Here is a 24,848-nt window from a genome sequence, read left to right as displayed (position 1 = left end):
TCTGAGACTAATGTGAAACAGCTTAAAACACATTAAGAACCAAACAACCAAAAATGTATATTTCCAGATAAAGATTTCCTTTCCTCTTCAGAGGTGGAAGAAGCATAGGTCTTGGATAAAGTGGTATTTAGTGTTGCATCTGGGATAGATTCAGTGGGGGAACAGTGAAAGAGAGGGAGAGCACTAGAGATGGCAGCCTGCAAAATTTTGGCATTATAAAACATGGAGCTGCTATTTTCAAATTATTTTAGAGGATTCTTGTACCACAAAGAGTTTTCTATTAATATGTCTCATATAATTCATGCTATATTTAGTGAAAATACATTCAGAATAAAATAATATTTAACATTCAGATGCAGGGCTTCAGTACTATATTGCTACCCCCAGCCTTTTCGAACACATTGCATTTGTAAAGCCAGTAAAAAAATCACAGATGTCTGTCACTGAAAGAAATTAACTTTATCCAGTTTGTTTCTTCCTATAAAAGCAGACAACCATATCATTCCTTTTGGGCATTTGCCAAATCTTTTGGATAATTGGATAGAGATGCCATGGAGTTGTGAACAGTTGTAGTTCTGCTGTTGACCTACAGTAACTCTCTTTTTTTTTTCTTTTTTTCTTTTTTTTTTCTTTTTTTTTTCTTTTTTTTCTTTTTTTTTTTCTTTTTTTTTTTTTTTTTTCTGGTGTGAACCTTCCTTGAGGAATTCCTGTTCTGTGGATTTTATCTTCTCCTTTCTGATAGGATTCTGGATACCATTCCACACTGCATTGTCTTGGAGACCAATGGAGTCATCTGAAGTGACATTACTGGCTGCAGGAGGATCCCTGGAGGGACTGACACACAGATTGCCCTCAAATTTCTGCTGAAGCCACAGGAGACATTCTTGTTATAACAGGCAAGACGCAGTGGTGTGGTGCAGCACTTCACATCAAACAAGCTGGAAAAGAGGAATCCCTCTCTGCTTCCAACAGAGGAAAGGGAAACCTTGCTTCACTTCTGAAAATACTTCTGGAAGCAAATAAAAATGCCAGCTCTAGTAATATCATTTACAGAACTACAGCCCTGAGTCAGATAATACTCCTTTGATGTCAAATGACAACATTGGGAATTTTCCTTCAGTAAGGCTACAGAATTTGGCCTATTTAAAATTACTAGATTATCCTTCAATTTGAAATCAGCTTTTCCAAGACAAATTGGTCTTCTACATTTATTCTAATGCATAGAGGAAATTATATTAATTCATTAATCTCTAGGTTGCACTGTTGTAAAACTTTGGTTTTTAAATTCCATGACTCAACTATTAAGGCATTGTTTTGATAGCATTTTAGCAAACATTCTGAATCCCAGGAAAGTTCATCACCTGGAAGTTCTTTTTTCCTAAAGGAGTTTAATACTATTGCAAAGGAATCAAGAACCACTTAGGAAGTTTTACTTGAGACCACAAATTTTGTGGAGGCACAATTTTGCCAAGTGATTAGCTGGAGGCCAAATTCTGCAAGTCCTAAAATCACGTGTGTATTCCTTTCATTTGTAAAGGACCCCCAGTTTGAAGGAGTTCTCATGCAAATAGGGATCTGCAGGATTTGGCCTTTTGTGGCAGGGCTGATATCATGGCTTTGCTGTATGTAGTTAAACAGATTTTTTTTTTAAGGGTTCATCAGGAAAGTGGAAACAGATTTTCCTAAACTAAATGCTTATGGTTGAATTTTGAAATGCTGCCCTTGTCAGAGGTTAAACTGTTCCCTGCCTCTCTCTTATAAGCATTTTAACCATCTACATTAAATACTGTGAATAGTAAAGTACAAGGAATAAGGGGACAATATAAGTACAAGAAAGTGCAAAACAGAAGGGCAGTTTCATGGTCCCTATTAAAACACACTTAAAGTCCCTCCAACTGCTAGTGTTTAACCAACAAAAAGTATGGTTTCACACCAAAAAAACAATCTGTTCTGTGAATTAAAGCATTTAGAAGGCCTTAGTAACAAAGGTAAGCACTTACATATATGAACAAAACCAGTGGCTCTATACGTATCAATGCAGATAACATTTCAAAACTGGGGGAAAGGGTGTATAAAATAACTGGACATGAGTCTAGTTAGAAATTGATCCAAGAAAAGCCCAAATACCTGAACCATTGTGGTAAAATAAATAGAAGTGTGTGCACATAGAAGTGGAGCTCTAGAAACTAATCCAAATTTCTAATTCCACAGCATCCCTTTCCATCCTGTTGGACAGGAATAAAAATCTGGCAGCTTAGATCTATCTCTATTGCTTACTTCTCAAAGGTCATGACTTGTTTTCTGCATGGAGAGAGTTGGAACTTTTTCCCATGATGGTGTAGCTAGAAATGTTTATATACACACCACTGAACCTGTTGTGCCTCATGTCCACTCTTTTTCAATGTCAATATACTCTATCAGTAATGCAGCAGCCTGATCAGCTACAGAGATCTAACTGTGTCATGAAAGGCCTAAGGAAAGCAAAAATATGTCTTCCAGCCAGGAGTGTCTGTTTCCAACATTTGTTTCCAACCTCCCAGGTGTTTCATAAATATATAGTGCACCTCTTCCCTAACAACACCTACAAATAAAAGGACGCTGACCTCAGTCAATATTTACTCTTTTAAAAATTACTCACTGGCTTATTTTTCTGCTTTTCTTCTACTTATTTTCTTTCTACTTTTCTCTAGTTTGCCTTAGAGTTTTCTTTAGTTTCTTCCTACTGTTCTAGATTTCTTGCCCAAATTTTGTTACATTTTCATTTCCTTACTAATTTTCTTCTTTTCAATTCCATTTTTGCTCTGTTTGCAGTTTTCATGTCACTTCATTAGCTCTCCCTATCAAGTTTTTATTCTATATTCTGCTTTACTTTTGTTCCACATTTAGTAGACTTTCTCCTGATTGTCCTTGCTTTGTTTCATTCACCTGCACATTTTTTTCTGCCTAGCTCTTTACTTCCCTTTTCTAGGTCATGCTCTCCTTCACTGCATTTTTACGGTTACAATCCAGCTGTATGTGGAAATCCTGACAAAATAGTATGGACATAGATCAGTCAAGACCAGGAGAGAAGATATTCACACCTTATTATTTTCTTTCCCTGCAAATGATGTGAAGAGAATTAACTGCTTAAGGAATCAGTGAGAATTTCTCTTAATGTGGCAAAATCTGTGAAACTTTTTTGGATAGTGAAAGGGACAATCTGAATGCTAGCCAGTAACAAGAATGCACAGATGCAGCTAGAAGGAGCTGCTTTTTGAGAGAGCTTGCCAAGGAAATGAAAAAATTTTGTCCAAACAAAAAAAAAAGCCCACCACCCACCCACCAAACCAACCAAATCCTCCCCTGCAAACCAAAAAGCCCAAACCAAACAAGCAAAAAAAAACCCAATAAAACAAAAACAATCAAGCATTTAACCAATCAAAAAGGTAAAATGCACCAAAAAACCCCAAATCAAAATCGTAAGAGAGACAGCAAGCAGACAGTATTGACTGTAGACACTTCTGTCTCTAGAGTGCATTTTATACCAAAAGAGCAATAATCCCCAAACAAAAAGTCCTCACCCTAGAAAACTTCCAACTTACCAAAATATTTTTTTTATTTGCTTTATGTTCCTTGTATTTCTTCAATGTCATCACATTATTTCTTCCCATTTAAGTATCCTATCTTCTTCTATTTTGAGGTGTTTCCTCTTACACTGGGTAATAGTTGATGCCCTGCTTTTCTCCTCTGCCTTTTGTGTGCAGCTCTCCCTGTCTCTCTGGATGACTCCTGCAGATCCTTCTCCTTCCTGTGTTCGTGACTCTGACTCTCCATGTGCTCTCTTTGTATTAATCTTTTAACCCAGGTATTTCATCATACTTTCAACACCTCAAAGATCTTCTCTGCTCAAAGATCTTCTTCCACACGACAAATTATATAGTCATGTCCTGCTGGCTTAGCCACAGAAACTCTCTCTTGCTTTCACTTGCATGTGCTCTTGTTCTCTCCTATGCACACAAATTGCACCAGCACTTCAAAACTAAACCAAATATGTGGATATATGAAGATTTTCCCTGTATGTGCTTGTCATGTAGGCTCAAAGTCTGCTTTACAGGTTCTTGCCAGACCCAATTTATGTAAGAATTGTAATATAAACTCCCACTGAAAGATGTTTAATTTTTCTTCCCAACTTCCTTCTAAATAAATTTTTGACATGTGCAGACAACGTCTTTCTCATATTTTTTCTCCTTTCATGATAAATCCATCCTCAGATGACTTTTAAATAAAGATGTTCATATTTTGAGTGATAATGAATCAGGTGGACTTAAAGTAGTTGAGTGAGTGTTGTGAGGGACAGATTTGCTCCTCTAGTTTGGAAAAGCTCTCCAGATTTTCTCAGGAGAGGGTTTTTAAATTTTCTATCCCTGAAAGAAACAAAAGAGTATCTTTATTTTGAAAAGTAAGATTTTGGTAACATCTTGCTGAACAACAGTGTTGGAAGAATATCCTTACTTGATCTTAGGAGGAAGCTTTTTTGACTTTTCAGAGGACAATACTTATAGCATGCTCTTATCACGATTTTAGTCTTTTTTCTTGACTTCAGGCATGTCAGAGAAGAAAATTTAAAACTAAGGTAAGAGCAGTTTCATGACAGAAGTGAAGTTTCTAAAAGCAGTGCAAAAAACTGCCCTAACTACTGATTCTTATGTGACTTATGATTGAGGTGTAAAGGGTACAATGCTACCAAACCTTTTCAGGGCTAGTTAAGTGGCACAGAAACACTGACACACATAGAGAATCTGATTTTATCAGGACTCGGGGAAAATTATTTTAACTTTTTTTCAAGTAATTTCCCCTGCTCTTGCCCACCCAGCTAATGACAATATGGAGACATGGCTTCCAGCCTTTGTGCTGGAACCATTTTCTGCAGCCTGCCTGCCAGTCAGCAGAGCTCTCCCAGCGTTGCAGCTGCAATGAGGGAAGGCAAGCACTTGCAGAGGTCATGGTTCAGCCTGGCTGGGCCCTGTACCTGTGTGAGTGGAGAGCCAGAGCCCCAGCACAAGGCACAGCCCAGCTACCCAGTGGAGATAGAGCAGAAGCGTTTCAAGGTGTACTTTGCCAACAGCCCTTCAGAGTTGTGGCACTTGGCATCTGAAGTTTTCTCCTCACCAAGGCCCTCTCATCTCCCATGAGACTTCCATTTGTTGATCACTGAGGTGCTTAAAACCTGAATCTTGACTACTGTTTATCAGACCTGTCCGTTGTCCTCTCTATTCAAGGCCTGCCATTACACAGTTAAACCCTGTGATCCAGCCTACACATGCCTTAACCCCTCAAGCTGTTCTCAGGCTCCCGGCTCAACCTAATATCAATCAATCTTACTCCTCAGCTTCACTGGGAATTTTTTACAAGGAAAAAGGAACTATTCCGCTCTTCAGACTGCAGTTAGACTTACTGGTGGGTGCATGCATGCTCAGTTTTTCCCAGGGTTTCAATTCCACAGATCAAATATGGGCATCTGATTAAAATACAAGGCAACTTTCTTCTGAGGATGCTGAAGTTTTTTCCTAATAATGGACAATGGGGAAAACGATGGAACTGAGGTGGAAAGTCATATGTGCTGAGAACCCAATTTAATATGGAGTTTCTATGCAGATCTGTTGCTTTCTTAGTTTCTGGATCTCCATAGTGTTTCCAGGTCATTATGCCAGCCAGGGAAGTTCTCAATGTCTATCAGCAAGCAATGCTGAAAGACCTGCACCTTACTTGCACCCCAGGAAAGTCAGTGGTTTTGGTCTTACAAATAAAGCAGGAGTAGAAATCAGATAGACTTGGATAGCAACTCTGAGAGCATGTGCTTGTCTTTCAGCCATCTTTGGCCTGTCTTTGGTAGCAGTTGAACCAAACTATCAATTAAGTGTTTGTATCATTTCATAATGAAATACCATCACATTCTAAGCATCAAGTTATTATTTGCATAAAATGATGTCACGTTGTTTTTACAGTCACCTCATTTCTCTTTCATTAAGCAGTTTCCAGGCTGATTCACCTGTATGCCAGTTATGCCACAGAACAGACTGTCCAGTGGTCTTTGTTTCAGGCTTGGTACTGCTTTGGTTTAAAATCTTCATAGTAGTGGCTTCCTCCTGTATTATGTGTGTGAGAAAGCAGGCATGCACATTGTCACTGACATCTGACCTCACAGAAAGCCCCACAAGATCACTGTTTAGTCTCATGCATTAAATAAGGTCCACAAGCCTAGAATATGTCTCCAGTGCTGATGAAGAAACTTGTGCCTGATCTGGCATGACTGATAAGTGGTAGAAATGTGCCTGAACAAACGAGTTCTGCCTTACGCCATCCTCTGCCAGCCCCTGTCTAGCTCATTTGCACAGCAGGGATCTGTGCCATGCCAGATGCTGACGTGGCTCCCTGTGAGCTGAGGGATCACTGCTGGGCTCAGTGTGGAGAAATGTTAACGAGATCTCACTCCCAGGGAGCGGTGGCAGCCAGGAGGAGGACCTGCCGAGGAGAGAAAAAAGCTGACTGCTGTCTCCTTTCTTCCATTGCATTCTCATTTTATATTCTTATCATCTTATTTACGTACATTTGAATTACTTATATTTATGCTTTTCATTACTATTTTCTCTCATTTTTCTTATTAGATTATAAAAATATCTATTGATATTTATTCCAAGAATCTTGAATGTATAGCAAACCCTTGATGCAGCTACTGAAGAAAGGTGCTATAGAAAGAAAAGTTCAGCATAATGCTGCCATCACATCTATCAGGGAACATATCTCACACCTTTAAATGCAGTAACTAAAATCAATAAGCAAGTAAATAATATGATGCACTTGAAACCAAACTGGTGCATTTCACTGAGGATGGAAATATTCCATAGCTTTTTTGGAAGAGTGTCTGGCCATAGAGTTGTGTGTGTAAATTTAGGTGTAGAAAGTTGTAGACAACTTTTAACAAAGGCTTCTGACTGTACAAAGCAATTCTACTTTTGTTTGACAAGAACTAATTTTTAGCTATAGAAGTCCTGCAGCATGAAAACAGTGAAAATGAGCAAGAAGTACTCTTACAGATAGAAAATCCAGTCATATACCATTTTTAACCAGGGATTTTAAAAAAGCTTCTGCTCGATATATGTGCAAAGTGGATAGTTTTATAATTTTTTAAAAATTTTTATTCATATACAGATGGTTTCAAGGCAGGGATTTGGAAAATATCTGAAAATAAGCTTCACAAGACAAAGATTTACAAGTCCTTGCATTCTAGATTTTTGATAGGGTAGCCAGACATCAGGGAAGGATTTTGCTCGCTTCTCAAAAATATTGGAGCTATCAAGACGAATTGGGCACAGAAGATAGTGTATGTAAGGGCAGTTAGATGACTGAAAATATAAACTCTTAAGAATAACACAGAGCCATTTTGGAAGAGAATTCTGTATCTGGAGAGCACAGCAGACTGGCCAAACTATATCAAGGATATCCAGGAGCCTGGTAAGCAGATGTGAGGCATGTGGGGAAGTGTGGTCCAAACAGCAAAAGACACTATGAAAAACTGCAGCATTCCTAGCAGGCCTTGGAGCATTGTAGGAAGGGACTTTCTGAGAAAATGCTCTGAAAAGTTACAATTTTGAGCTAGACAATTTTAAGAATTTGCACATCTCTTGTAAATGTGAAGTTACAGCACTGTCACAGCTGAGAGTAAATTTAGCACATATTACTTTATTTTCGAGCTGCATGTTGTAAATTGAACTGTTTCCCAACTAGAAGATGGGAACTTAACCCAGGAATGTGTTGGCTTGGGTGGTTGCAATGACCTCAATAGAGTATGAGACCCTATCTCTGCAAAAGGCAAAGAAAAAATACCTGGATAAATTCCTGGATAAAGAAATACATGTACCAAGAGCCTGAACAACATCCTGCTGCTGCACCCAATATTGTCTGCATATTTCTACATTCACAGCCCCACCACCACTGTCACTAGTGGTGAGAGGACGAGGAAGAACAGTGCAAGTGAAAAGATGAGAATTCCCTACAACCAAAACCCTGACTGCCTTCTAAGCAGGAGACTTTGTTGTAACTGGGGATCTCCCCAGTACAAAATTCATGGCATTGAAAAAGGAAATTCTTGTTGATAAGGCAGTGGGCAAGCATGTGTTTCTCTGAGACAATGTTACTACAACACTAGGTCATTGACATTGCTATGAAGGAGAGTGAGAGCCACCTTCACTGAGATATGATCAGCACTGCATTGAGCAATTATAGCCACCGGAAGGATTGACTGCAAGACAGCCTCTTGGCACTCTCAGAAGATAAACATTCATTAAACTCCTACGGGGTATGTCCCTGTGCTACGGCACAGTGTGGAGCAACACCTCTCCAAGCCCCGAGGAAAATATCTTAGATCCTACACACAGTTAAGAAAAGAGAAAGAGACAGACTAGTGTGTCAAAATATGCATGTTGTTAATGAATTTCAGACTTCAAGGGTGTGTAACAGAATGCTGAGTACATAAATTGGCTGTGGGATTTGCAATTAATTTGGTATCTTAAATAAATGCTTAAATGGAGCATTAGTATAAGTATAGTTCCTATGGGGACATTGTCACAAGTTAATTTACTGTATAAAACATGTCCATTTCTACCCTGTACTGTTGGCTGATATCAGCAGTATTTACAAACTGAAAGCCCACCTATGCTGCCACAATAAAGGCAAAGGAAGCACCAACAACAATGCCTACATGAGATTTTATATAAGTATTTCATGTAACAACAGAGACTATACACAGGATGGAGGTTTAGCATAACCTTCACTAATCTTCTGGGGGTGAGTGGCTGCTCTATATAGGTAGCTGTGCAAGTTATACAAACTACTGATGATACTGCCTAAAGTGGTGTGAGGATATTTACTCATTCTCCAAGATGAAATGTAAAATTACTTTGAGGAAGCTAGTTAGAGAAAACAGCATGCAAGGCTGAAGGAATACTGCTAAGCTATTGAATAGTCTTGACTGTCTCACTACCATTGCTTTAAAAACTGAATGAACCCAGGCTTTTGCAGTCAAGTAGATTTGGAGCAATCCACCTCCAGGCACCTCTTTGCCTCTCCATGTCCTCCTTCCTTGCAACCTTCTGGGGCTGGTGATGTTCAGGAAGGGAATGCCAGAGGACCTCCCTCCTCTTGGCCCACCTCCACAGCACTGTGGAGAGATGGGTAGCAAGTTCTGCTGTGGGTGGGGCCCCCCCACCTCTTTCTCTCCTCGCTTCCCTTCACCAGTTGATGTGCTCTGGAGTGGAGCACCTGAAGCTCAACTTTGTTGCTTCTCTAACCATTAAAGCTATTGCACACAACCACATACATAGGCATAGAAGAGAGGCAGGAAGTGAGTGGAATTTTTTCCTGCACCTTTTGGTCCTACGTAAGGAAGCTAAAATATCTTCTGATTGATTTTTTTTTTTTATTATTTTTTTTGTTTTACTTCTAAGTTACTCAGTATATTTCTAACTTTGACTTAACCTCTAAATGTTGATGGTCAGTAACTTCCTGCATATAACCTCCCAATGAGCAATGCAGCCAGAAGGGATGCAAGGGATTCAGAAGCATGAATGAAGAGCAAGGAAGACGATGTTGCTGCTACACTAGCATTGGTAGGACTCATGATGGGCTTCAGACCATTCCTCATGTTTTCAATCCATAGAGGATGCTAAGGGATTACACAGACTATGAAGAAGAGCCATGGAACTACTTAAGCCACTAGAAAAAGTTTTATAGCATACTCTGAGAGTTTCATATGTTGTTTTAGAAAAGAAGAGGCTAAGAGTTGAGATGATCACAGACTGTAAGTACCTATGGTAAGAATATGATTTTGATAACTAAGAGTTAGTCTAGCAGACAAAGGCATAATAAGATTTAATTGCTGGAAGCTGAATTAAGGGAAATTCAAAATAAAAATAAGGCTCAAAAATGTAAGGGCAAAGATAGCTTTTCTTTGAAACAATTCACTAAGGGTTGCTGTGGGCTCTTCATCACTGGAAATATTTTAATTGAGATTGGCTGCTTCTCTAAACTTTTGCTCCAGTTCAAACAGGAATTAATTCAGGGAAGTCCCATGGCTTGTATTATAAAAGAGGCCAAGCCAGATGATCACAGTGGCCCCTTCTGACTTTTTCATTTATGAGTTCTGATATAATCAGACTCTAGCACAGTATAGCCATAGGCAAAAACACTTCCTATTCATCACAGATTATTATAAGAAATGTAACATCTTCTCATTATAAGTCAGGCAGCACAGTTTATGGCTGTATTAAGCTGGTAAAACATAACTCTAGTTTCATGTGTCTTTCACTCATTACCTTAAAAAACCTCAAAACATTTACCCAGCTCTTCCCAACTATTCCGTGTAAAAAGTGTTTAAATGTTGAGAACAATGAGTTCAGCCTCCAATACCGCTGAGCTGTCTTTCAGTAAGAACACACAACATGTATCCTAATAAATGAGCAACCCTAAAGTAAACCCTGCATCACTATCACCTGGATGTAACTACACCTAATGTCCCCTTGATCTTTGCACAGAACTCTCATTGCGTACACAGCGAGAGCAGTAAATGGCTCTAAGGAGGTAGATACTGTTTCACAAAAAGGTTTAAGACAAACACAGGCAGCAGAGAAGTGCTGATTTAGTAACAGAGTATTTTACAGCAAAGAAGGTCACAAATTGGCACTATTAAAGGTTTTATTTTGGTTAGTTGACAAGTGCGAATAAATGCTGTACAGAACAGGTAGTCAAGTGCCAGCAATATTTTTCTTTCGAAAATATTATCTTCACTTCAATCTTCAGTAGAATATAATCAGTCAATCATAAAGCTGGCTGTTCCAGGCAAATACTTTTACCATTACACAATCCTCTGTGAATATTGGGTTCACACAGTGGAGACATAATCCTGCAAACATTGAAGAAGACAGTATTTTCTAATCCAAGAAGAGCCCATTTCACCTTTAGAGATAGGAAATTAATCTTTTCAGAAAGTGGCTTTTAAAATGAGCTAAATTCCTATTTCAGATAGACTCTCTTTATTTACAGAGCTGAACCTTTTGTTATTAGACAGAAAGACAAACAGTTTATCTCCAGCATATTTTTCATGCACAGTCCAGACAGTATGTTGTGACCAGATTCACAGAACAAATAATTTAAAGTAATGTACAACTTTTAGGAACTAGGTAGTTAAAAACAAGCAATGGGCTTAATGGTGACTTTAAGCAGAAAACTGAAAGAAGTTTGGTGGAATACCAAATATTAAATCCAGCAGTTTCATGTTAGCCACTGATTCACACCAGCTAAATTTACCCAAACTGTCCCAATCAGACTCTTTGTTACTTATTTTTTTAAAGTTCATCGGGAATTAGCATATTTTTTAAATTATATTTCTATTTTTTGTAGTCATAACAAAAGAAATTTCAGAAGAGCTGTGGAGTCTCATTAATCACCTTTTTGTCAGAGCTAGATCATATTTTCAATGATGGGAAGTAGTTGTCACAAAATATTGCCACAAAATATTTACATGCTTATCATCAGCAATAGAGGTGATTAAAAACGTAAGTGGATCAACTTGATGAGCCAACAAGCAGCAACTTGTGGATGAAGTTTAAGTATGCTGCAGAATTACCAGCAGAGCTCAAAACTAATAGCATTTGCTTTGGGTCTTGCTTTTTTTTTAATTTTAATGGTCCTGACTGCATCTCTACAGCACCACACTCCAAATCCCATCCCACTTCTGTCTGCCTATGAAATTTCTCACTGGCATCTCCTCTAGACACCCCCTTCTATTTCTGATACTGTCTCTTCTGTGTTATGTCTTTTTCTGTAGACTGAATTACTTTCTTTCTCTCACTTGGATTCTTATTTTATACTACTTGAATTCAGCTTAAAACGACAGAAAGAAAAGTCAACATTTTATCCTCTCCCTCACAGCACACAAATGTCATGCTTTGAGTTGTACCTTCATGTTTTCCATTCCCAAACTGGTGCTTAGGCAAACAAAATTTACAGGAAATATATTACTGATAGACATAATGTAAGACCAATGGTTTTGATATGGGCATTGCCTTTTGGTAAAGGAGTTGACTTTGTGGTACAGTTTTTGATTGCCAAAGATCCATGAGTGGACTTGCTTACAGCAAGAACTTATAATCACACTGTTGTTTTTATCAGGAGTAAAAAAATCTATTGGCTGAGAAAAGAAATTAAAGATTATGTATTTCAATCCTAAGGAAGAAGTAGCAAAGCAACATAAATAAAGGCAAAACACCTAAAAAGAGCATCTATCAGAAGATTAAAGGGGATTGTCAGTGATATTTTATGATTTATAGTAGTTCTGCAGTTACAGACTGTGATGTGTGAATGTGATGTGTTTTCTCAATAGGAGAAATAAGTGCTTCAAGTTGATCCTTAAATAAATGTATAAAGTGCTGAAAAGCATGAGTACAGACTATGGCTTGAGAAGTGTAAATACAGATATGAAATGACTGCTCTTGAGTGCAAGAGGCTGGGTGATAGAACAATGAGAATGAAAAGCATACAGTGTTCCTTAAAGAGTTTACTGTTTAGTGAGGAAAAAAATGAACCTACTGTCTTCAGTCCTACACTACCTCTTTCTTCCTGCCTTTTATCATGTTGCCAAAATTGTTTGCTTTTGAAAAAAATTACAATTTTTTTAAAAATAACAACCCTTCTTATACCTTAATACGTTGCTTCATTTCTTCAAAGGGCTCAGCAAACATTGCTAAGCCTTCCTAACAACATGGCTCTAAAATATTACTATGAGATTGGGAAACTGAATCCTGTAGATGAAATGACTCAACTGTGATCTCATATTTAAAGCTTCTAAGTGACACTTGTACAAATAATGACTGTATTTATAAACAATACCATTAAATGTCTGATAATGGAACCAAAGTTGGGACACAGGATTTGCTGCTTTTTTTAATGTTGTGGGTCACAAATACTGCTGTAGAATTTAATCTAATAACATTCTTCTTCAGTGTGTTCTTACTTTGCTGTATGAGCCTCTTATCAAGGAGTAATCAATTCCTGAACTATCAATTTAAAAAGTTTTATGTTATGTCTCACTTGCACTTTTATCAAATGATATAGATTCTAAATATCTTGCAGTATGAGCTTGTGTGTTGAAAATCCAGTGTCATCTAAAAAGGTTCAAATACTGATGGGTGTTCCATGAGTCCAGCAAAAAAGCATGATGGTCTCCACAGCCTTCTGACTAGAAAAATGTCCTTACATCAGAAAACTGTCCCATAACTGGCAAGTCAAACTGAAAGAGTGAAGAATGCTAGTTCACTCAGAGAATCTCTCTTATTAATATCAAGGTTCTTTTCATTATAAAGCTGAAGCAGACTTCAGGTACAATATGGGTCCAATTTGCTGTAACTACAAAATGTACATGCTTTACTTTCTCTTTAAAGAAACCTTTAAACCTATGAGAAACTTGAAGAGAAAGGAAGTTTACAACACCCTTACTCTCGCCTGCCCAAACCAGTGAGATACAGGTTTGCCTCAGTATAGCAGTAATAGGCAAAAATATTGTTTGAAGAATATGTCAGAATATGACAAATACCATAGAATACAATAGAATGCATAGAACTATATACAGTGTGGGTAGTAATATTTTCTGAAATTACATTCTGCATCTGGGTCATCCTCATGCTGATAGTCTCTTCTAGAATTGTGTTTTGAAGAGCTCAGAAAGCTTTCCACCCCAAAAAAATTATTTGTAATATGTCTTACATGAATATTTTTTTATGTGACTGCTCTGCATCCTTGATGAGTTTATCAAAATTTTAGGCACTGCTGGGCATATAGTTAATGGAAAGTCATATTTTTCTGTTAACTCACAGAAATACCAAATTCAGCATCCTGGTTTTGGAACACTCCCTTGAGGACATTGTGACCATAAACTAATAAGTGGATTACATTCATTTCCATGTTTTTTCCCCATCTATGACAGGTAATTCAATGTTCCACACTAAAGTAAAATACAGTGGTCAAAATGCAGCTTCTTTCACGCCCTACAATTTGCCAAGAAGCTTTGGAATAGATACCAAGACTTTCAAAATCTTGAATCAAAGGCAGTGGCTGAACCCCAGAGGTTTAAATAAGGACACTGAAATTTTTGAATATCTGGATGAGGACAACACTGTCACAGAGCAGGAATGCTCACAGGCCATCTGCAAATGGGTAAAAATTACACTGAAAGCAATCATCTTGGGCGTATGAGGCAAGAACTCCTACAGTTTTCTTTCCTCTTTCCCAGGCTAATAATAAAAATCACACAGAACAGAAAAATTTTCTTTTAGTTTGAATTTTAGATGTTAAAAAATATCTATGTCACTTTCATAGGGCACCTGATGAATTAGGTCTCAAATAACATGAAAATTCTTATATAACCCAGTAATCAGTGGACTCAATTGTTTATAATATGCCAACAGTAAATGCAGGAGGAATTTATAATCATATTTTCATGGGGAGTAAGCCAAAACCCCTTCTGCAACTCAAACAAACTGCTTCACTTTTTCATTTTGGACAGGTTTAAAATTCAAAGAGAAATGACAACATGTCAGATAAATTTCTCTTGTGGCATTTTCCCCATAAGGGTGACGCAAAGAGAAGTCAGAAGATTAGCTTGGTATGCCCAGTGTATTTACACTGTAGTTACTGTACAGGTGGATGGTTACAAGAGGCTGATGACAAATTCTCAAAAGAAAAAAGAAAAAAGAAAAAAGAAAAAAGAAAAAAAGAAAAAAAGAAAAAAGAAAAAAGAAAAAAGAAAAAAGAAAAAAGAAAAAAGAAAAAAGAAAAAAGAAAAAAGAAAAAAGAAAAAAGAAAAAAGAAAAAAGAAAAAAGAAAAAAGAAAAAAGAAAAAAGAAAAAATCCCCAAAATTGCTTCACTGGGTACATTCTATACTCTTCCTGTGAGATCTCCACTATTTGAGTCCTCAAAATGATCTTTTCTTTCTCAGCATATCTCTCCAGTAGACTGTTTATTTCTTGTTTTCCTGCCTATTTTAGACTCCCTCAACAATAGAAATTAAGTGGGGTTGACTGAACTGGTTCAAACACAATAGAAATACAGTTCCAGAGTCTCAAACGTTAAGACAGATTTCCCCTGACTGATGTCTACTAGTCCTAACTGTTTTGAGACAGTATTTTTAAATTATTTCTCAGATGTTTCTTCTTCAAGTGAAGTGGTCCCATTTGCAGCAGGAAAAGACAAAATACCTTCTTCATTTCCTTGCTGTTCCTCAGCTGCTTTTTCTTGTTGGCTTCCTCCTTCCATCTCCCACTCATTCCCATCTCTAGCCTGAACCTTCTCTTAAAAAGAGGCTCCAGTTGGAATGTGCTTGAGCACCTGATACCTTCCTGATCTACGTGTGAGCCCTCAAATGCAGGAGCCCACACTCCTGCATGGTTTTGATTTTGCTCATCACGAGGTTTTCGTTTTGGTTAGTCCTTTCTCCTCCAGGGAGATCTTGACACTTTGGTCAGCCTGTTAGTGCTCCAGTCAGCCCTGAGCCAAAACTAACAAAAGTTCTCCTCCTCTCCCATTAATTTCTGCTCACAAGAAGGGAAAGGGTTGACACCCCAGGGACGGAGGGGGTGAAAACCGTTCACACCAGGGCACAGCTGTAATTTCAGTCTGTGAATGTGGGTCATAGTGGAGAAAATCAAGATGCTGTTTTTCCCAAGCCCTGCAGATGAGCCAGTCATGGGACATACTGGAGAATGTTCTCTTCACACGGAAACATTTCACAGATTCCTACAGACACTGATTCCTCTTCCACAGTCCAAATCCTGCTTTGGTTCAACACCTATGTTTATGCCACAGCTTCAAAGGCCAAGATCTTGACTCAAAATGGTGCAAAAACTGCCGGTTTTTTCCTTGAAATCAAGGCAAAGAAACCTTTCCCGCACTTGGGTAAAGGCACTTATGTTCAGTGATGAGGCTAAGAGATTTGTGCTTGAAACATTCTTGGTAATACAACTTCAAGATGCTTGGCACAGCTCAACTCCTGTGAAAGAATCTGATGCAAGAAAACAGATGAAAGCTGCAACGTGGTTGAAGGGAATTGCAGAGATTGGATTGAAGACAGAATTTGGCCTCTACCACTGAACATTCATGAGGCCAAACATGATATGGAAACTGTTTCAGTAAAATGTACTCCACAGAATCAACATGCCAGGGAGCCTGAACAGCTTCATTTATCACTGTTCCACTGCTGGTGCTTGTCTTTACACAGCGTCATAACGTTTTTCCATTAAATCCTGTGTATGACTCTCTATTTGTTTCTAAGGATGCAGAAGGAAAATGTTTATAACCAAATCTGTGTATATTTCTTTTTTAAATAGACAGCTGTATGCTTAAAACCCTCCTGACCAGGAACATATGAGTTTGAATGTTGTTCTGAAGCCACTGAGAGTAATCACTAAATTGATTGTTACAGATAGGTGTGGAGAAGAGGAATACTATATGTTAACAACACTGCCTGTATTATAGAAGAGTGTCTGAGGCAGTACCCTAGCTTTACAAATATGGAGACAGTTATGGAAAACTTGAGACTCTTTGCTATCACAGAACAAAGTTAATCAAGGATGTATCTGCTTTTTCACTCTTCATCCCCATGTGATTAATTTACTCTTTGTGTGTTCCTTTAAAGTAGCCCAAATGCCTCTGGTAAGAAGCGTTTTCCACAGTATTTTTCTCATACACTCGTTGAAGGTTGTTAAAAAAAAATTTCATACATATACATTTATTTTCATATGGAAATCTTCAGCTCATGAAGATTTTGCTTTCAACTTTGCTTTCATATTCAGTGTTTATTCTAGTTACACATTTTAAAAGTGATGATAATGATTTGCACCACTAAACAAAGAGCACATTAGTATCACAAGCAGTCATTTTCCATCTAGCTAAACTTTCTTTGGAATGTAGCTGTCAATTTTTCCCTTTTTCTAACCCTGAAGGAAGTATCCACATTTATTCAAATAAAAGATCCAAAATCTTGGACTCCTTAGAGCAAAATAAGCCAGAAGGTGGAGTTGCAACTGTAATTATGATCCCTTCAGCGCCTGAGGACAAGGTCTTTAGCTAACTAGATGCATTCCACTGCTACCAATGCAGTCTGTTCATGTTTAAAAATGTTTATTTTGCCCTATCTAGTCATAGCTCTCAGTGTTATTGACAGATATAAGCAATGTGTGCATCCAATAAACATATGAAAAGAATCATTGAAAACAGCCCTTTCTCATTGGTCCAACATCAGGTTCAAAGGATCTGTTTCATAAACTACTAGCTATTCTCTTATTTGATGCAAATGTGATCAATTTAATGCTTATCCCACCCTAGCAATAGTTTTTAAGTTGTTTTAGAATTGTACATGTACTTTAAATAGAATTAATCAGATCAATTTTACATATGAAAATTCACAAATTACAGAGATCAGGAAATTGTTGAGATCAGAGAAAAAAGGAACCATTGTGTTATCCAGGTTACAAGCAGATTGTCCTGAGAAGAAAGGATGGAAATACTACAAAGCTACAGTGCCATGAGAACATTTTCTTCTGTCACCTTTCCACTTTCTGTGCAGTGGTCTCTGGTGAGAGTCTGCTTTTAGTTTCACTTGCACTTACAACCATTCTAATGTTCTTTGCTACAAGCAAATATTACTAAAGATGGAAAAAACCTTTAAGATTGTACACTGAGAAATATAGCACAGTGTAACTCTGCCTGCTCATTGTCTCCACCTTTCTAGTTTGAAATTATTGGGGAATTTTTTTCATGGGATGAAAATCTTTGATATTATCCATTGCACCCTCCTATCAAAGTGTGATCAGCAGAGCTCAAGAGTGACTGGATTAATCCCATAAAAATTAGCCTTTGTTTGAAATGTGAGAACATTGTCTTGTTGTAGGCATTCAAAAATGTCAAAATTTTTCACTGTCATTTACCTGTTTCCCTTTGACAAAATTCATGCCACAGATCTGAGATAAGCTGATTGGTCGTAAAACTAGTGTGGAACTGGGCCTACAATAAAGGAACTGAAAATTATAAATTATTTAGACAACAATGAACAATTTTAGAATTTTGTTATATTACACGTTACATAGCTCCTCCAAAGGCTTGGAGGTTCTGCATGTGTGCATGCAGGAGGGTGCCTGTGTGTGCATGTGCACATATGGGTTGTATTTATATGGGCTTGTCATGGCAGTGCAGTTTTTTAATCTACAGTCACATACCTCCAAAAAGCTACAGCACGTGTCTGTTCCTCAAGTTAATGAAAAGAACATTCCAGCTCCTTCAGGAGCAGAAGGCTGGAAAGAACCGAAGATGCTCTGGATGGTGACAGAGCTCAGCCAGAGGAAGGCTGGGCTTGACCAGGATGCCCCATGGCATGTGGGGGTTAGGAAGCCAGCTGGTAGGACGTGGGGAGGGGGAGGCTTGGGTGTGCATGTGCATGTGCATGTCCCACCCCCGTGCCCTGCAGGAGCAGCAGCCAGGGAAGCAGAGCCCTGCGAGGGGCCCAGGCCCGAGCAGCACGCCTCTACGGAATACACGCCGCGCTACAGACTCAGGCTTGGAAACTCTGAGTAAGAGAAATGCCTGTTGTTTGTTTCTGCTGCATTCAGAGAAACAAGATTCTGAGTACATGCTTTGTAAATAAACCAAAGACATTCCTGACTCCTATCATCAATTTCTCCTCCTAATGGAAAAAATCCAGCAAGTTTCCACTCTGTGAATAGGGGCAATATAATAAGCATGAACACAAGGCCAAGTCAAGTGTTGTCCTTACTCATACTGGTACAGCCCAGCTCACATCAGTGCAGGGAAAATGGTTCCTCTACAGAAGAATCAGGAGATACTTTCTCTCATGTTTGAATTTCCAACTCAAAAAGCTGTATGTGGAGGAATCAACCATGCTCATTCCTTTGGCTGGAAACAGAGTTGTGCTTCCAGCGAAGTGAGTAGAATTTGACTTCTCTGAAAAGGTTTAATTTATGGACCAGCATTTTTCTAGTCCTGAATGTATGGAATTAGTTTGCTCAAATCCCTTCTTCTTCAGCCTTCCTAAATGAAAAGCAGTTCTCACATCGCTGTACCAGGCTGCCTCATGAGGAGGTCTAGTGCCTGACTTTTTCAATGCTATGAAGTCTTTTGGCTAGCATGCAGTGGGCACTCAGTTTCTGATGATCAAGAGTAGTTTTACAGAAGTGCGGGTCTTTGGAAAATACGATTGTATATATTTATACTAAATATATACTGTGATATATTTATATTTGTTATAAATATATTTATTATAAATACTGTAACTGGAAGGAGAGATAAAACAGTTCTCCTATATGGAAGGCTTGAGTCATGCATGGTTCATAAATAGTATGATTTAAAAAAAGACCTTGGAATAAGTGTAACTACTGGCCACATACATCCTTTAGGATTGCAGTTTATTTTTTAACAATGCCATCCTCCATATCAATGCCATATTACAGTTAAGCACTAGCAGAAGCCTTGACATTTTCCACCATATGTTAAAAAGTCACCTTTGAAAGATCACCTTTATTCCAATGAAAACATAGCATTTAAAGTCTTCTAGCTTTTCCTCCAGGGATACTGGAAGTAAAAAATTGCATATGGGGTTGAGTGCAGCCACTTGTATAAGGGGTTAAACTGTAACAGCAGTCAGGGTTGTACCAAGGGCATTCATGCAAGAGCCCTGGACACCCTGATCACATCTTGCAGGAAGACAGCGGGGAGAGCATAGAGGAGAAATTTGGGGCTGCATCAAACAGATTGTCCACAAAGACTTTCACTAACCTTTCACTTGCACAAGAGGAGTCCTACTGCAACAGTAGGGCTCCTGACCACTGCATCAGCACAGGTGAAAAAGTGAAGTTAGTGATAACTAGACTATGAACTGGAAGATAGTCTTGTCAGTCTTATCACTTTCATTTTCAGGAACCTACCTCTAAACCCAATTTCTTGCTTGGGGTATCTTGCAGAAATAAGGCAGCAGCCAAGAAAGCACACAGTAACCCAGGTGGTATTAAAGTATGGCCAGAGGGAAATTTCTTGGTTGCTCTACAAAACCACAGAACTAGAAAGACACAAAAGATGTCACCATGCACTGTGGAGAAAAAGAAGAATATCTCTAAGAAAGACAAACTATTACAAGGCATTTGGTCTGTAGTTACAAATGAGGAGGGAACAACAACCTCAAATTTAAAAAATCATGCTCTAAAGGAAGTTGACTTTAAGGTCCAGATAAACAATCAGAATAAAGGAGTGGTTGTCCTTCTAATCTCATGACTTCTGCATTCCTGTGGTGGCCCAGATTTAAGAAATGGGAAAGGATGGGTTTTTTTCAAAAAGTAGACAAAGTGAAAGCAGGAAGACAATGGCAGTAGATGCATGGTAATTCTGTGACTTGCTAGCACAATAATGAGTTCTACATATCTGTTTCTGGTAGGAGGCTGTCCAGAGATTAAGTGTAGAGAAACCAGGGAAGGAAATAAAAGCCAAAGCCTGGAAGAGCCCTTCAAAAATCAGTAAGGGAACATCAGTAAGGGAACAAGTTTCCAGAGGACTTGTTAAAAGAGTGATTACAGAGTTGAGAGAATCACAGAAGAAAGAGAAGACAAGATGATATGATTGCAAGGTGTTCCAATTGCTGAGATTGGAGAGAAAGCATAGAGTTGGGAAGAACAGTCCAAAAGGAGTAGGACTTAAGCAAAGGAGATAGGGATGGGGATTTACAAGTTCTGAAAATACTTCAGAGATACAGACCCCACTTACTCACACAGTGTTTATGCAATTGATGAAGTGCAAGTCCAGTTCCAGCCCTGCCTCAACACCTCCCATCCAGCTAAGGATTTGTCCCCTCAGCTGGACTGATAACCACCTCCCAGCAATGGAAACCCCACTGCCTGCTGGGTGCCCCAGTCTCTCTTCCTCCCACTCCGACCACTCCTGGTCCCACTCGCTCCTGTGCGCAGGCTCTGGTGCTTACCCAGCCCTGCATTAAGCCCAAGCAGAACTAACCCAACAAAGCAAATAGTTTTCCACCAGCTTAGTGTACTGTTAAGCAATACTTTAAATAGCAAAGAAAATACATGGGATGACATATGGAGACACTTTCCCACAGAGGCATTAAAGGGAGTTTAGCACAGTGCTTAGTTTCAAGATGTATGAGTATCTTTGAAGTCTGTAGCCCCACCTTTACTACTGCTTGCAGTCTCAGAATACCAGATGGAGAGAAGGATGGATACACAGAGCCCAGTGTTTACTCTGAGCAACAAAATAAAAAGGCTAAAATGCTTAAAAGATCGGAGATGCACAGAAGCATGTCATTTCTGCATACACTAAAAGCTATGCAAATTGAAATACTAAGTTCTCATCACACTGTGTTATGTGTTTAACCAAAACTGCAAATGCATCAAATGCATCAACTAGGTGTATGTGGTCACAGCCATAACATAACAGATCGTAACTGTGGAAATAAAAGCTGCATCACAAAAGACAGCAGCACAAGGCAACATCCAGTTGTGAGAGGGCTGCCTGGCACTCCCTCCAACATACAGGCTCTGTTCAATCAATGTTGGGCTTTGGACTGCATGCTGCTGGGAAAAAATACCTTCTAAAATCCTAGGAAATGCTTCATGCTAGCAGCAAAAAATGCTCTTTGGTCATACATACATAGATTTAGATTGGGGGGATAGAGTTATTTATTCTAACTATGAAATTGTCATTGGATTTTATGGGAGTATAATAGAATGTTAATAGTGCAATTATTCCCCACAGAAGGATGAAATTAATGTCATAATAAAAGTGTATGTGTGGAGGCAGCTACACACTGCAATAGTACATTTATATACAGACAACAGCCAAGACACACAGGGACTCCATTTTTATTTCTTCCTCCATTTGTGGAGGAATAAAAGCCCAGCGTTTCACTCTCTTGGCTCTGTGTCTTCTCACAAAGCAATCACTGATTTTAGCCATAACCAACTCACTGTTCAGCCTCACCTCAGTGCTTACTGTGAGCATTTGCATTTTCAAGACGTTGTAATGCTGCCTATTCATCATGACTACAGTAGGGTACACACTTGACCTCAAAAGGAACTATTTATTTGGTCAGTTAGGTGACACTTGTCACTCAGCTTTCTGGCCAGAGTTTGGGAAGGGCAGGCAGCCAGGGTACACACACAGAGGCCAGCTCTGTCACACCTATGCCTGGGTTGGGAGGGCATGGCCACAAATGTGGTGCTGACCAGTTTGTTCAGGTTCACAGCATTTTTGTGGAAGAAGGAGACACATGGAAGCTCTGATCTCCCCAGGCTGCACAGCCCATGCACCTGTGGTGTGTGGGGGCCCAGCCTTCCCTGGTGTATGCAAAGTGTACACAATGCGAAGTGTACAGGCGACAGAGAGCAAGGTCTACACAATTTGGGGAGAAACCACAGCCAGGGTGCAGCTGAGCCATTGTTGATGGCAGAGCCAAAGAGGAAAGCAGGGAGCAGCGCCCACTTTCAGGAGAAAATTTCCTGGAAGTGCTGGCCAGTGATTCCAGACAAAGTTGTTGCATGTTGCTGCTGGTCACTCACAAGGTTCAGGAAAACTATTTATTCTTTGTAAATAAGCAGGATTGCACCAGAGAATTACCATCAATCTCACATCCACAGGAAATACCCAAAAAGACCTTAGATGCTGTCTCGCATCTGAGACTATGACAGTGTAGCTGGACCAGTTTCTAACATTCTGAAACACAGAGATGGACACTGTCCCACCCTGCTGGCACCAGGAATGGGCTGTCCTGTCGACACTAGCCTGGCTTGGCTCCAAGACCCCACATGTGGGGTTAAATCCCCAGGGAAGTACTGGGGATCTGGGGGTTCAAGGCAGGAACTTCAGGGTAGGTCTGGTTGAACTACTCACCCCTTGCACAGAAAATTGTATCATCTGCCTTGGATAGCTTTACTATCATTGATATCTAAACACAATCAGAGGTGACAGGTACAATAAATCTCTTTGGAACAGCTTTACCTGAGAGAGAGGCCAGGCCCATTCTGCAGGTACCTCACACAAACAATCCTGAACTACTTCTCTGTGGGTCAGGTTTTGTCTTTGATTAAGGTGAGCAGGATCCCACCAATGATAACCTTGCCTTCCTGTGAAGCAAAGCAAGGTAATGAAGTTCACAGCTTTCCTGGCCTGGCCAAAAACATAAGGTATTTCAATGCAAAGTGGCACTTGAAGGCAGCTTAGGGCAGGAAAGGGAGAAGTCCCATCTAGGATCTAAACCTCAGATGGAAAATGCATGGGCAAAATACAAGCACTTACACTGATCCACTCTCATTGGCATGCCAAACTCTTTGGAAAAATTATGTGGGATCTTTGTTATGAATGACAACGGCTGATTTCACATCTTATCCCAAAAGACTCCACTAAAGATCCTGAGGAATTTCTTAAGTAACCACATATGTTGAATTGTTACTTATCTTAATGAAAAAAAGGCAGTCACTTAACAGAAAGATATCCAGAGATGAGTTCACACTATGGATTATACAATATGTATACACACACCCACCTCAAAAAAAGAAAAAAAATTCTAATTTATACTAGCACAAAAATTTCCATCTGAAAATGCTAAGTGTAATTGTTTCCCACCATTTGAAGGAAGTCCTGGCTCCACTGAAGTCATGGCAAAACTCCCATTGACTTAAAATGAATCAGGACTTAAACCTTTGCCTTTAAGAACATGACGAATTATTTTCAAATTTTCTTTTAAAAAATTTGAAAGAAAAATCTGCTTGTATTTAAAAGTTTTGATGCCAAGTTTTTTCCCAGAGTGAATTACTTCAGCCTTGATATAAATCTATCAAAATAGGTTTCAAATATGAAAAGATGAACACACCCTTACAGAATAGCCCTGCTCTCTTCAGCTCAGGTTCATGCAATAGAACAATAAAGTGAATAAAAGAGAAAAGATAAAATAACAGAACAAATCATATCCAACCTTGTGGATATAATCTGCAATTTAGAACTATTCAACATACTGTTGTCGTAAGTATTTCATAGGAAAAACATTTATTTCCCCGGCTTCAATTTTATTTAGGTTTCTAATTCAAGAAATAGAATTAATCTATTATCTTGTGTAAAATTAATTAATTACAAATACTTAATCTGAGTAAAAAAGGCACCTTTTCCATTTCATTTAATTTTTTGCATAATACAAGCAAGCTGACAGACTAAAGGTCAACCTGTCCCTATATCCTGGTTTTGGCAATTTTAAGACCATTGCTTTAAAGACAAAGTATAAAGCCAGGATGAACATAGAAGTACCAGGTGAGCATCTCCTAAAATGAAATAGATGAAGAAAGATAGTTTAAAGATTTTATTCCTTCCACATATTCATTTGAGATTTTCTAAATCTGTTCCGTATTTGATAATATTGTCCTGTGGAGATCAATGAACTAACACTGCAGTTTGATGTTAGCATGGATTGTGTTGAAAATTCTACTTTAATAAAATATTTTCATCCTTTCCATTGTAATCCTGATTCATTTGCAGTAACACTAATCAAGAAAATTTCTTCTGTACTTTCACATTCAAGTAGAGAAACATATAGTGTCTTTTCACTCCATCTGAAAATTAACCAAGCTCCTAAACTCAAAATAATGCCAAAAGAAGTTATGCAGTTTTCCCAGATGCATTTGCACAGCTCACTGATCATTGCAATAATAGTAGGACATGATGGCAATACCATTTTTCTGTATTAGTTACAGGGATACCG

The 24,848-nt window shown here is 38.7% G+C and overlaps 1 protein-coding gene across 6 annotated transcripts in view; it reads right to left on the bottom strand.

The window, feature by feature from the left end:
- Window positions 1-3,261: 3,261 nt before the first annotated feature.
- Window positions 3,262-24,848, bottom strand: part of OSR2 (odd-skipped related transciption factor 2) — a 41,634-nt gene continuing 20,047 nt past the window's right edge. For all 6 annotated transcript variants that reach the window (XM_021529452.2, XM_021529454.4, XM_021529453.2 and 3 more), the window contains exon 4: window positions 3,262-24,848. This exon is cut by the window's right edge. The gene's annotated coding sequence lies outside the window, so the exon portion shown is untranslated.

This window comes from Lonchura striata, chromosome 2, assembly GCF_050655825.1.
Source record: "Lonchura striata isolate lonStrDom1 chromosome 2, ASM5065582v1, whole genome shotgun sequence".
Lineage (NCBI taxonomy): Eukaryota > Metazoa > Chordata > Aves > Passeriformes > Estrildidae > Lonchura > Lonchura striata.
The sequence above is the reverse complement of the archived record's forward strand: the minus strand, read 5'-3'. Positions and strand labels throughout refer to the sequence as shown.